The following is a 10,904-nucleotide window of genomic DNA, read 5'->3' on the forward strand; positions in this document are numbered from 1 at the left end:
TTTTATAGTCAGCTACCTCAATGTGGTGTAGCACATGGAGCTCTAAGACTGGAGTCAGGAAGGTCTGAACTCAACTAGGGCCTCAAATAGTTAGTAGCTAGATGAGATGTAGGACAAGTCACTAAATCCTCAGTTGTCTCAACTGTAAAATGATAATTACAATAGCACCTACTTCACAGATTTGTTGTCAGACTGCAATGAAATATTGTAAAGTGCTCAGCACTGTGTCTCGAACACACTGTTAATAAGATTCCTTAAAATGGATGAATGAATTCATCTATTGTTAAATCCATAGGGCTTTATTTTATTTCTGGCTTGTTTATTTTGTTTCAAAGGATTGCAATAAATATTTTCTCATAGTCAACTATATATAAATAATCAAGCTTTAAGAGCTTGAAACTGCACTAAGACTTGGAACACTTTGTATATAGACGTGTTTTTGAAGTCTTTGCATAGCTATGTGTCCAGCTGTGAAATTTAGTCATTTTTATAGAATTCTAAATTACTTTTTAGAATATGGAATTGAGGATGGGCCTCAATAAATATTGATTGAGCACTTATCATTTATAGAACCATCCTAGGAACAGAGTGAAATATAGTCCTTAACCACTTGGCATTTATGATCTAGTATGAAGATAAGATAAACGCAACTCTTAATATCTAATATTATGCAATAAGTACATTAGATAGTTAAAAACTATAAACCAAACTGAACTGTATTTTTTTCCTCTCTTTTTCAAAATCTCTGTTACAAGGGATTGCTTATTGGATAGGGCAAGTAGGAGGAATATATTTAGAAATGAATGTGATGGAAAATCCAATAGCAATAATAAAAATAAATTTTTTAAAAATCATGTAAATGAATAAAATATCCAGGGCCTGATTATGGGTAGATCCTGCAAAGAACATCCCTAGGTATCATATCTTCCCTTTTTTCAGATTAGCCATTCTCTATCCTTCTGCCTCTTGGAACTATTTTCATTTCTTGGGAAAGATTATTTTATTTCCACAAAATGCTGGGCACTACTGGTAGGTGTATTCAGTGAGCTGATCTATGGGACTTTGGACTTCCAAACAAGAGATATACTATTTAGAAAAAAGAGACTGCAATAGGAAGTAAGAAGAGGCTTTTGTGGCTCCTGAATTTAAAGTACTCAAGGTGAAGTTTAGAGGTTGTTATATTTTGAATTTGAGCTCCTACAGGGCAGGGTCTTTTTGATCTTAACCACTGAGATTGCTACCAGCTTTCCAGCCCTTCCCCAACCTGCCATCCCACCCAACCCGCCCCCCTGCTCCACATTTCCCCCCAAGTGGCACCTGCTGCAGCACAGTTTATATTAATACTGCCATTTCTGGAAACTGCTTCAATTCCTGGAGCCAGGCAGCAAAAAGGGAAAAGGAGCAGATTGGTGACAGATGCTCAATGCAATCATAACTTAAGAGTGTGAATGGGATGACCTACCCCACCCCCACCTCTCAAAAGGGAAGAGGACAGCAGAATGGCTTAGAAACCAAAATGTAATAATATGATGTTTATGGGGAATACATCTGATATAGTGAGCTACACACAATTAAAATGACGGTATGGAGGAGTCTATTATGCTTCAGCTGAAGTAAAAAAGGAAAAGATAGCCACTTCCATCTTGACTAAACAGCATCTTTTAAGGAGCATTAAAAGCTTGCAGGGCTTCAGGGAACAACAGGCATCATTTGGATCCCCAAGGGTACCTGCAAGCTTTCAGTGCTTCTAAAAGGATGTGATCCAGGGCAAAGTCTGCTCACTTATTTACTTCTTTTTAAAAGAGTCTTGAGTGCTGGAAACGCCTGACCCATCTTGGGGATGACTGGTTGTCCTTGGTTGAGTTTCAGGAGAATGCTGCTAGTTGCTGTTAGGACAGGAGGCTCTGCAGGTTCACAGCAACTTAACTATAAGCTCCTCTTTGGTCTGGGATTCCCACCCTGCTAATTCAACTACAGGCTTCCACCCTGGACTGGAGACTAGAACCGAGTCCCTGATCTGCTCCGGCATGGGAGCCAAAGGAGTACTGTTTGTTCCTGAACTTGATCCATGCTAAAGCTAAGTAGTCTGCTAGTGACCAATCATTTCCATCACCCCAATGTACAGATGTCCCTGTTGTTGGACCTAGAACAGGCCAGTAATGGTACCTATCCCTGCACCTTGGACCAGTTCAGGAATCCCCTGGGATCTTTTTCTGCCCCAGTGTAATGCACAGTGCAGGAGTACAACTAATTTACCATTATATATGCTAACCAGTGTGACACACAAATTAGACTTACATTTTTTGATGCTAACAATTAAACTTTATTCACTAAGAGCATGCAAACATTACTATTTAACTGTTTCTTAAATTTTTTTTTCTTCAGTCCCCAACTCTCTCTCCCTCCACCCCCTCCCCCACCCACTGAGTTGCCTCATTATACATATGAAATCATGCAAAAAACATAGCTCCACATTAGTCATGTTGAAGAAAAGAGGAAAAAAATAGTGAAAAAATATGTTTCAATCTGCACTGTTTATCGGTTCTCTGGAAGTGGATTACATTTTTCATCGCAAGTCCTTTGGAATTGTCTTGGGTCATTGTCTTGATAAAGAGTAGCTAAGTCTTTCACATCTGGTTATTATTACAATGTTATTGTGTACAATGTTCTCCTCCAATGTTACTTCGCTTTGCATCAGGACATAAAAGTTTTTCTGAAACAATCCCCTTCATCATTCCTTACAGTACAATAGCATTTCATCACAATCATATACCACAACTTGTTCTGCCATTCCCCAATTGATGGACACCCTGAAATTTCAAAATTTTTTGCCACGACATGCTCTATTTTGGTGCATGATTATTGGTCTTTTGACTTTTTCTTTGAATTCTTGGGGTATAGACCTAGTAGTGGCATTGCTAGATCAAAGGGTATGCATAATTTTATAGCCCTGTGGACACAATTCCAAAACATTCTATAGAATGGCTGGACCATTTATAACTATCAACAGTGCATTAATATCCTTATTTCCTCACATTCCCCTTTAGCACCGTCATTTCCACTTTCTGTTATGCTAGTAAATCTGATGGGTGTGAGAGTGCCTCAGATTTGTTTTAATTTGCATTTCTCCAATTATTAAGGATGTAGAGCATTTTTTCATAATTATTGACAGCACTGATTTTTTTCCCTAAAAACTCCTTGTTTATAACCTTTGGCAATTTATCAATTGGGGAATGGCTTTTATTTTTTACAGATTTCACTCCATTTCTTATATATTTAAGAAATGAAACTTTATCAGAGAAATTTGCTGTAAACTTTTTTCCCAGTTTCCTGCTTTCCTTCTAATTTTGGCTACACCAGTCTTTAACTTAATGTAAATGCATTTAACTATGCACTTTACCTCCCATGATCTACTCTATCTCTGGTCTGGTCATAAACTCTTCCCTTTTCCACAGATTGATATCTGATGACACAAGCTAATGGTGAGGTTGTTTACCAAATTTTCCCATTGATGTTCTGTCCTAAATGGGGGTCACATACATTTATCAGTTGTTTACGAACACACACATGTTGTTACCAACTTGTACCACAATATGTTTATCCTAATATTGAAAGAGAAGCTACAAAAAACAAACATAAGAACACATCTTCACAAAATGGTGGAGTTAATTATATCAAGATAACAAGTATTCTCACTACATTCCAACCTCTGGCTGCTGGCTATCCCAGCAGCCATCTAGGATGGTCTAGAAATAATATTGTTAATTACTACTAATATAAAACAAATAGCAATTCCAAACACTCAATGTTTATATCGCTTAGAGTTAGAACATATGGGACGCACAAGCATCAATATTACATTTAGCATTAACACATTTTAAAATATGTTCTTAATACAGTGACAATAGGTCTTTCCATTTGTCATATGTTTTCTCATGGCAAGTCCTCTGAAGATCAAACCAGGAATTGCTATATGAGAACATATTACAAGGCCTCTTAATTTCTTCTCATTTCAAGCCAATGCCCTATGATTTTCTGTCTGGTGATCACTATCATGTCCATCATCATGTTTTCCAGGCCAGGCATGGCTAAAGTCTATGATTGCCTGTACAACCTCTCAGTGATGCGTAAGCAATCAGGGTGAGGTTTTCTTGTGTCTCTGGCAAATCAAAAGGTTGTAACCCCTTTACTTCCAATGGGGTGTCTAAGTAGGTAGCAGTTCCCACTCTCATATTGGCAATGTTTGTATTTTTGTATCCTGCTTTCACATCTGTGATTTACAGTAACAGCTGGATACTGAACAACCAACCAGAGGGTAAAGTCATTCTTAGTTGCAAAGGGCTGCAAGAAGGTTCTCTGAGGTGATACACAGGATAGGGTATGTGATGAGATATGCAAGGATGAGCAGCAGTAGAGTCACGAAGGCACCAATGATGAAATCACAGCACATACACATCTGTTAAAAAGAAAAAAAAAAAAAGAAAAAACTTAGCAGATCTATGTATGTAATTTCTCTTCAAGAGATCTGAAACCATTTCATCTGTGACCCAGATTGTATTCTATTTCCCCACCCCAGTGGTGTCTACTAGAACTAGGTGCTGGTCTGAGGGGGAGTTGACCCCATCACATTCTAGTTCTTTCTGTGAGAATTTGTTGCTTCTTTTTCAAAACAGTGGGGAGCAGAACAATAATTTTAAAGTCACCCATCAATTCAGGATGAATTTTCCTTGGCCTGCTATTCAATTAGCTCTCTGTTTTTCTAATAACTGCTTTGTAGTCAGTAGCCTTTGTATCTTTTGACTTTAATCTTAAGTGTCTTTCCATCTTTTCTGTAGCCTGTGGGAAGGAAAGATAAGTGGAAGTTCCACATAATAATCTAGGTCTTAACCTACATACACTCAAGTATGGACTGAGAAATGAGATCTGTGACTGCTCTCATTACTGGCCGGTCATTTAACAATTAACAATGTTAGACCTTCAAGAGGGGGAGTCTGCGATTACTCATGTACTGAGAACAAAATCTAGTCCTCTGGCTGAGAAAGATATTCCCTTCATTTGAAAGATAGTTGAAAGTTGATAGTTGATAGAAGTTGAAAGATATTCAACTTCAGTTCAAATGATCCCTAAGAATTTAACAGAAAACAATGGAGAGGAGGGGGACCAGGGAGGAGGAGAAATGAAGGCCATATGGGGTCCATGGGGCCGTTTACATTACTTTCTAGGCAAAAAACAAACCCACCCATTAACTCCAGTATGAACAAACCACTTACTTGATTTCTTAGGGCTTGCCACTTAGTATGTCTCGAACCGGTATTCAATGAAAAAGTTCCTTCTCACAGCCCAGATGGAAGTTGTCTGTCTCCGGATGTGGTGGTTGGCTGGCAAGTCTGCAAATCCCTGTCAGTCGATTAGCAATGTTTTCAAGCAAACAAGATGTGGGTGTCTGAGTCTCAAGTTGGCTCTCAGGAGCCAGGCTCAGTCTCAACCCAAGAGCAGGCTGAAGACTTGGGGCCTCCAGTGGGTTCTCATAGGTCTAAGTACGGACTTTTAGCTGGTTTGACCCAAGTTTGGTGGCTGGTGAAGTAATTTGTTTATCAATTGATTTCATTGATACCTTATGACATAAGTTAATGGTGAGGTTGCTTATAAAATTTCCCCATTGGTGGGTTGTCATATATGGGCATCCCATATGTTTTATCAGTTGTTTATAAACACAAACATTGTTTAACAACCTATACTACACATAAACTTATTTAATATCGAAAAAACAAGTTATGAAAAACAAACACCAAACCACTTCAACACAAAACATTATATCAATAAAAAATGGAGTCAGTTATGTCACGGGCAACAAACTTATTCTCATTTCACCTGGTGCTTCCTGCCCAGGTGCCCAGTCTCGAGTTTCTTTCACTCCCTGGGTGCTGTAAATGCTCCTGGAAAGTCCCCATCCCCAATGTCCACAGATCTCTTTCTTCTTCAGCTGCCCAGTGCTGGTGACTTTTTCTTGGATTTCCTGGTCAGAATTTGGTTTGGTGTATTTTCTAGATCTTTGTGGAGGAGTCCTGGTGGAGGAGTTATGCTGTATTTCTTCTTGTTACTCCATCATCTTTGACTGCCTCTCTAAAATACTTATAATTATTAAACATTATTTCTTCAAAGTAGGGAGATTTTTCACACTACACTGCAGACACTTTGAGAAAAAAAATATAAAACACCACAATGAGCAGACAGCACAATCACATTAAATTAAAAATTCAATCTTCTTCTTCTGCACTGACTGCTTTGGAAGACTGGGTTGCCCCATCTCTTTCAGGGTCTGGAATTTGGAGTATTTCAATTAGCGAATTCGGCAGAAGAGAGTTCATATATTGTGGAGTGATCAAGATGAACTGCAGGTGTTCCTGGGAATGAGCTATCCTGAGGATCATGTCCATGGCAATTTTTCTATGGTCACTGTCCAAGCAGACATCAAATGTATCCAGGCATCTGAAGGGAGATTCTGTGATGGACCACAGAGTAACAATGAGCAAGAAGTTTGAAAAGTAATGTCGTTCTCCTGATGAGGTTCGCAAGTCATTGAAGCCAGAATCTCCACGATTGAACATAACAGAAAGTGTCTCATTGGTGTGATCAAAGTGAATCCCCCCATGGAAGGACCACTGAGATAGTAAGCTGTCAAAGTACAATTTACCTTGTATAGAAAGATTCCTTCTGCGTTTCTGATATGCTTCATATCTCTGTTTCGATATGTCCTCCATTGTTTTAATCAGCTTTTTCAAATTCTTCACTTTATTATCTAGGTCCAGATATCTTTCTTTTGCTTCTTGGTACTGTCTCATTATATCTTCTCGGCTCCTGTGAGTGTAGTTTTCAGATTGAATTCTCTGTCTTAAGAGATTAATTTCTCTGTCAAGAACAGAAGCAGTGTGTGTAACTTCTTTACGCTCTGGGCAGATATATTTGGCTTGAGCAGTCTCCCTCTCAAGGTCTCTTTCTTTCATGGCCAGCTCTTCTTTTTTCACTTGGAGGGAATCTAGGTGTTGTTTGAGCCTATTTTCATAATGCAGCATGGATTGGTGTTGGGTGTCCACTTCTAAAGCAGCCCGGTTTCGCTCTGCTCTAATGGACTCTACTAATTCTGACATGTGTTTATATTTCAACTTAAGCTCTTCATGTCTCTGTTCAGCGTCTATTTTGGGTTGCCTTAATTTCTCCATCTCTTCCCTTCGAATTTTCATCTTTTCTTCAACCTCTTTCATCTCTTCTTTAATTTCTTGAGCTTCTTCTTCCAGAATTGAGATATCTATCGACTGGTTTTGCTCTTCATCCTCAAGATCTTTTATTTCTGAAGTGAAGCTTATTACTTTAACCTTTATCTCTTTTAAATCTTGATAATGACTATCAATAGTTTCTCTATTCTTTCTGACATCTTTTTCAAGTGAACAGACATGTTCCTGAAATGCTGACAACTGTTCTATTTTATTTTCCACAGCTTTCTCCAAATTACTTATTTCCATTTCTATATCACCCAAGTAAACTGGTCTCAATTCTTCACATGAATAATAGTGTCGTTCAAATACATGGTCACCATCGGCAGTTAAAACTTTGATGCAGTTCTTGGGGGGTCTCTGAGCCTGCATCACAGTGCAAGCCAAAGACTTGCTTTTAATAAGCAGTACTGATTCTACGCCCCTCATGTCAATCAAAGTATTCACCACCACTGCATTGTCTATTTCTAAAGCAGCGAGAACTGTTGGAAATTCTGGGTGATAAGCCATTCTATTTGTTACATCATAAACCTCGCAATTAAATGCTGAAATGATTATCTGTGGTCGTGAAGAGCCTGATGGATAAAACTTTTTCATCAGCCCCTGAAGGATTTGCTCATCATTGTGGTTGTCACAAAAAAAGGCAAGAAGAAGGCCCTTTAAGCAGGACTCAATAGCCAAAGCAAATTCAGGGTCCCGAACACGGATACAGGCTCCCAGTGGGCCTATAGGTTTGTAAGTAAAAAGCCCTTGTCTATAGGCATCTTCTATAGCCTCAAGAAGGGCTGGAATCTGGGGTCCAAATCGTTTTAGTGGCTCAGATTTACAGTCTTTCAACTGGTCTAGCTGTCTTTGTTCATCATTCAGTATTTGTTGCATATAGGATTCTTGTTCTCTGATTTGAGAATGCTCTTTATCATCTTTTTCTATAGCTTGATGAAGATGTTTTATTTCTTCAACAAGTGTATCTTCCTGATCCTTAAAGTTTCTAATCTTTTCCTTCAACATGGAAATTTTGTTCTGTTTTTCCAATTCTGCTAGTTCTAAGCTCTTTTTCATTTCATCAATTTGGTTATGAAGCTGCTCTGAAACTTTGTCTAGTTTGTTAAATTCATTTTCCGAATAATTATAGAAAGCCTCTGCCTGACAATAGGCCCTGTCTGTTCTCATGGCATCGTCATTAGCTTGAATGCACTGGGGCTCTAATTCGGCAGCTTCTTCAGTTAACTTCTGCATGTTCTCATGAATGGTTCTGTACTTCTTTTCTGCTTCACTAAATTTGATCTTTGAAGCCTCTAATTCCTGATTTAGTATGACAGTACGCTGATCTCCAATATTTATATTACCAATCATGTTATCAATTTCTCGTTCAGTTTTATTCACTAGCGCCCAAGCCATTTCGTTTTTCAAGTCCTCCAATTTTTTCCTCAAGGTAACCATATTCTGAAAATGCTCTTCTATTTCTATGCCCTGCCGTTTGAGCTCCTCAAGCTGCTCTTCCCCTTGTTCTATCTGATGCTGGTTTCGGGCTTTTCTCTCCATAATTTGTGAGTAGTCTTCCCTCATCTGTTCAAGCTCAGTTGCTTTCATAAACAATTTATATCTGTCACCATCATTTCTGGTATCCATTAACTGCCTGCTCAACTCTTCCCGTAAAACAGACACCGGATTATCTACCTGTATCTTAAAACGTTCAAGAATGGCAATAAGATCCTCTTTCTTAGAAGAAACCACGCTTCCTGAATGGCTCTTTAGCTCATAACTTGCACTCCCATCCACACTGATGTGCTGGTGCACAGTTATCGAGTCCCCGTAAAGATCGGATTTAAAAGCATAGTCCCCTCTGTTCCTTAACTTGATCAATATGTTGGCTGACTCCTCTCCTTCTTTTATAAACTCTTTCAAAGACGATCCTAACGATTTTCCACCAAGACCAACCACGAGAGCAGTCAACAATGCATTCTTCCCACTGTTTCCCACCATAAAATTGACATTAGACCCAAATTTCACAGGTCCGAGCATGGTATAGCCCATAAAGTTTTCAAGCTGAATACTTTCAATGACCCCAAATTCCCCAGAGACCGAATGAGAAGTAGAACTTCCAAGGGACAGATTCTGGGGGGGAGCCCGCTCTGGCTCCTCTTCTGAGCTCCCCTCTCCCCCTGACCCTGGCCCCGGCGCTGGCCCCGGTCTGGCCCTTTTCATATCTGAAGCTGAGGGGAAATCGTCCTCTTTTCTCTTAGCCATTCCGTCCCCGACACAGGAGCCTTCCCCGAGTCACTTCTACTCTTTCCTTCTGCTCCCCAAGGCTGCTCAAAGCCGCCCAAAGCGCCACTACTTACCCCCTCTCGCCCCCTCTATTCGGCCCTATTCAGTCCACTCAGACTCTCCAAGCCATCTCTTTCCCCCCTCACTCCCACCCCCCACCCCCGCTTGCTTTTCGAGTCCGGCACGGCCAAGTTCGGACCTACCTCAGAGCCCGGCGGCGGCTCAGGGAGGCGCAGATGCGATGAGTCCGAGAACGACAAAGTCCGGCACGAGCGGCGGCGCAACTGGGGACCCCGAAAGTCAAGCCGCGGCGCAGGCGGCGGCAACGGGGGAAGGGAGGGAGCCGCTAACGCCAAACCCCGACAGAGGCGGCGGCGGCAACGAGGGGGGGCGGGGGGGGGAAGGACAGCGACCGCCAAGCCGCCACGGAGGCGGCTAGCACCGAAGGGGGTGGGGTCGCAAACCCCTGCAGAGGCGGCAAGCACCGAGGGGGGATGGGGGCGAACGCTAAGGTCCAGCAGAGGTGGCGGCGGCAGCGGGAGCGGGGGGTGGGGGAGGGGGAAGGGGGGGCCGCGAACGCCAAGATCGCAGAAGCGGCGGCGGCGGCAATGGTTAACGGGAGCTCTGTCCCCCCCCTCCCCCCCTTCGCCTCCTAGCAGACCCTTTCCCAGTCAAGACCACGCGAACCCGGGGCCCTGCCTCCCACACCCTCTGCGGTGGATGAATACCCTCAGCACTCAGCCACCGACCACCAGCAGAATTGAGGCCAGCCCCAATCTCTGACAGCAAAGCCAACACAAGCCCCTTCCTGCGCCTGCGCAGGGCCTGGGGAGAAGGAAGAGGGGCGAGATTGCTGGACTGCGCCTGCGTATCAGTTTCCCCGCTACATCCTCGCCCTCCGTCGGCCGCAGTAGCTTTCCTTCTGCGTCTGCGTGTAGCCTGGTAGAAATGGATTGGGGGGAGCGCTGGTGTGAGTCTGCGCAGATACTTCACTGCCCGACCCCACCTTCAATCTGCCGCAATAGATCCGCAGCCAAGCTCCTTCAGCGCCTGAGCAAAGACTGGGCGGGAGGCGGAGGGGAAGAGGAGGGAGCCCGAGTACCGGCGTACGCCTGCGCAAAAACTTCTCCACCGCGATACGGCCCTGTTTGCCGCAGATCTGCAGCCGCGCTCCTTCTGCGCCTGCGTAGCACCAGGGTGGGGGAGAAAGGAGAGAAGGAGGCGAGGGGCTGGAGAAAGACCAACCGACCGAGACAAAGAAAAAGGCGGTGGGGCTGAGGGTAGCACTAATGTGCGCCTGCGCTTTGGCCTAACCTCCGCTACCATTTTTTGTCTTGCTCCCCCCCCCCCCCCCCCGCTTCCTCC

At 42.5% G+C, this 10,904-nt stretch overlaps 1 pseudogene; it reads right to left on the minus strand.

Moving 5' to 3' along the window:
* Positions 1-2,299: 2,299 nt before the first annotated feature.
* Positions 2,300-10,588, minus strand: LOC100913902 (annotated as a pseudogene).
* Positions 10,589-10,904: the final 316 nt, after the last annotated feature.

The sequence above is a fragment of the Sarcophilus harrisii genome, chromosome X (genome assembly GCF_902635505.1).
Source record: "Sarcophilus harrisii chromosome X, mSarHar1.11, whole genome shotgun sequence".
In the NCBI taxonomy this organism is placed as follows: domain Eukaryota; kingdom Metazoa; phylum Chordata; class Mammalia; order Dasyuromorphia; family Dasyuridae; genus Sarcophilus; species Sarcophilus harrisii.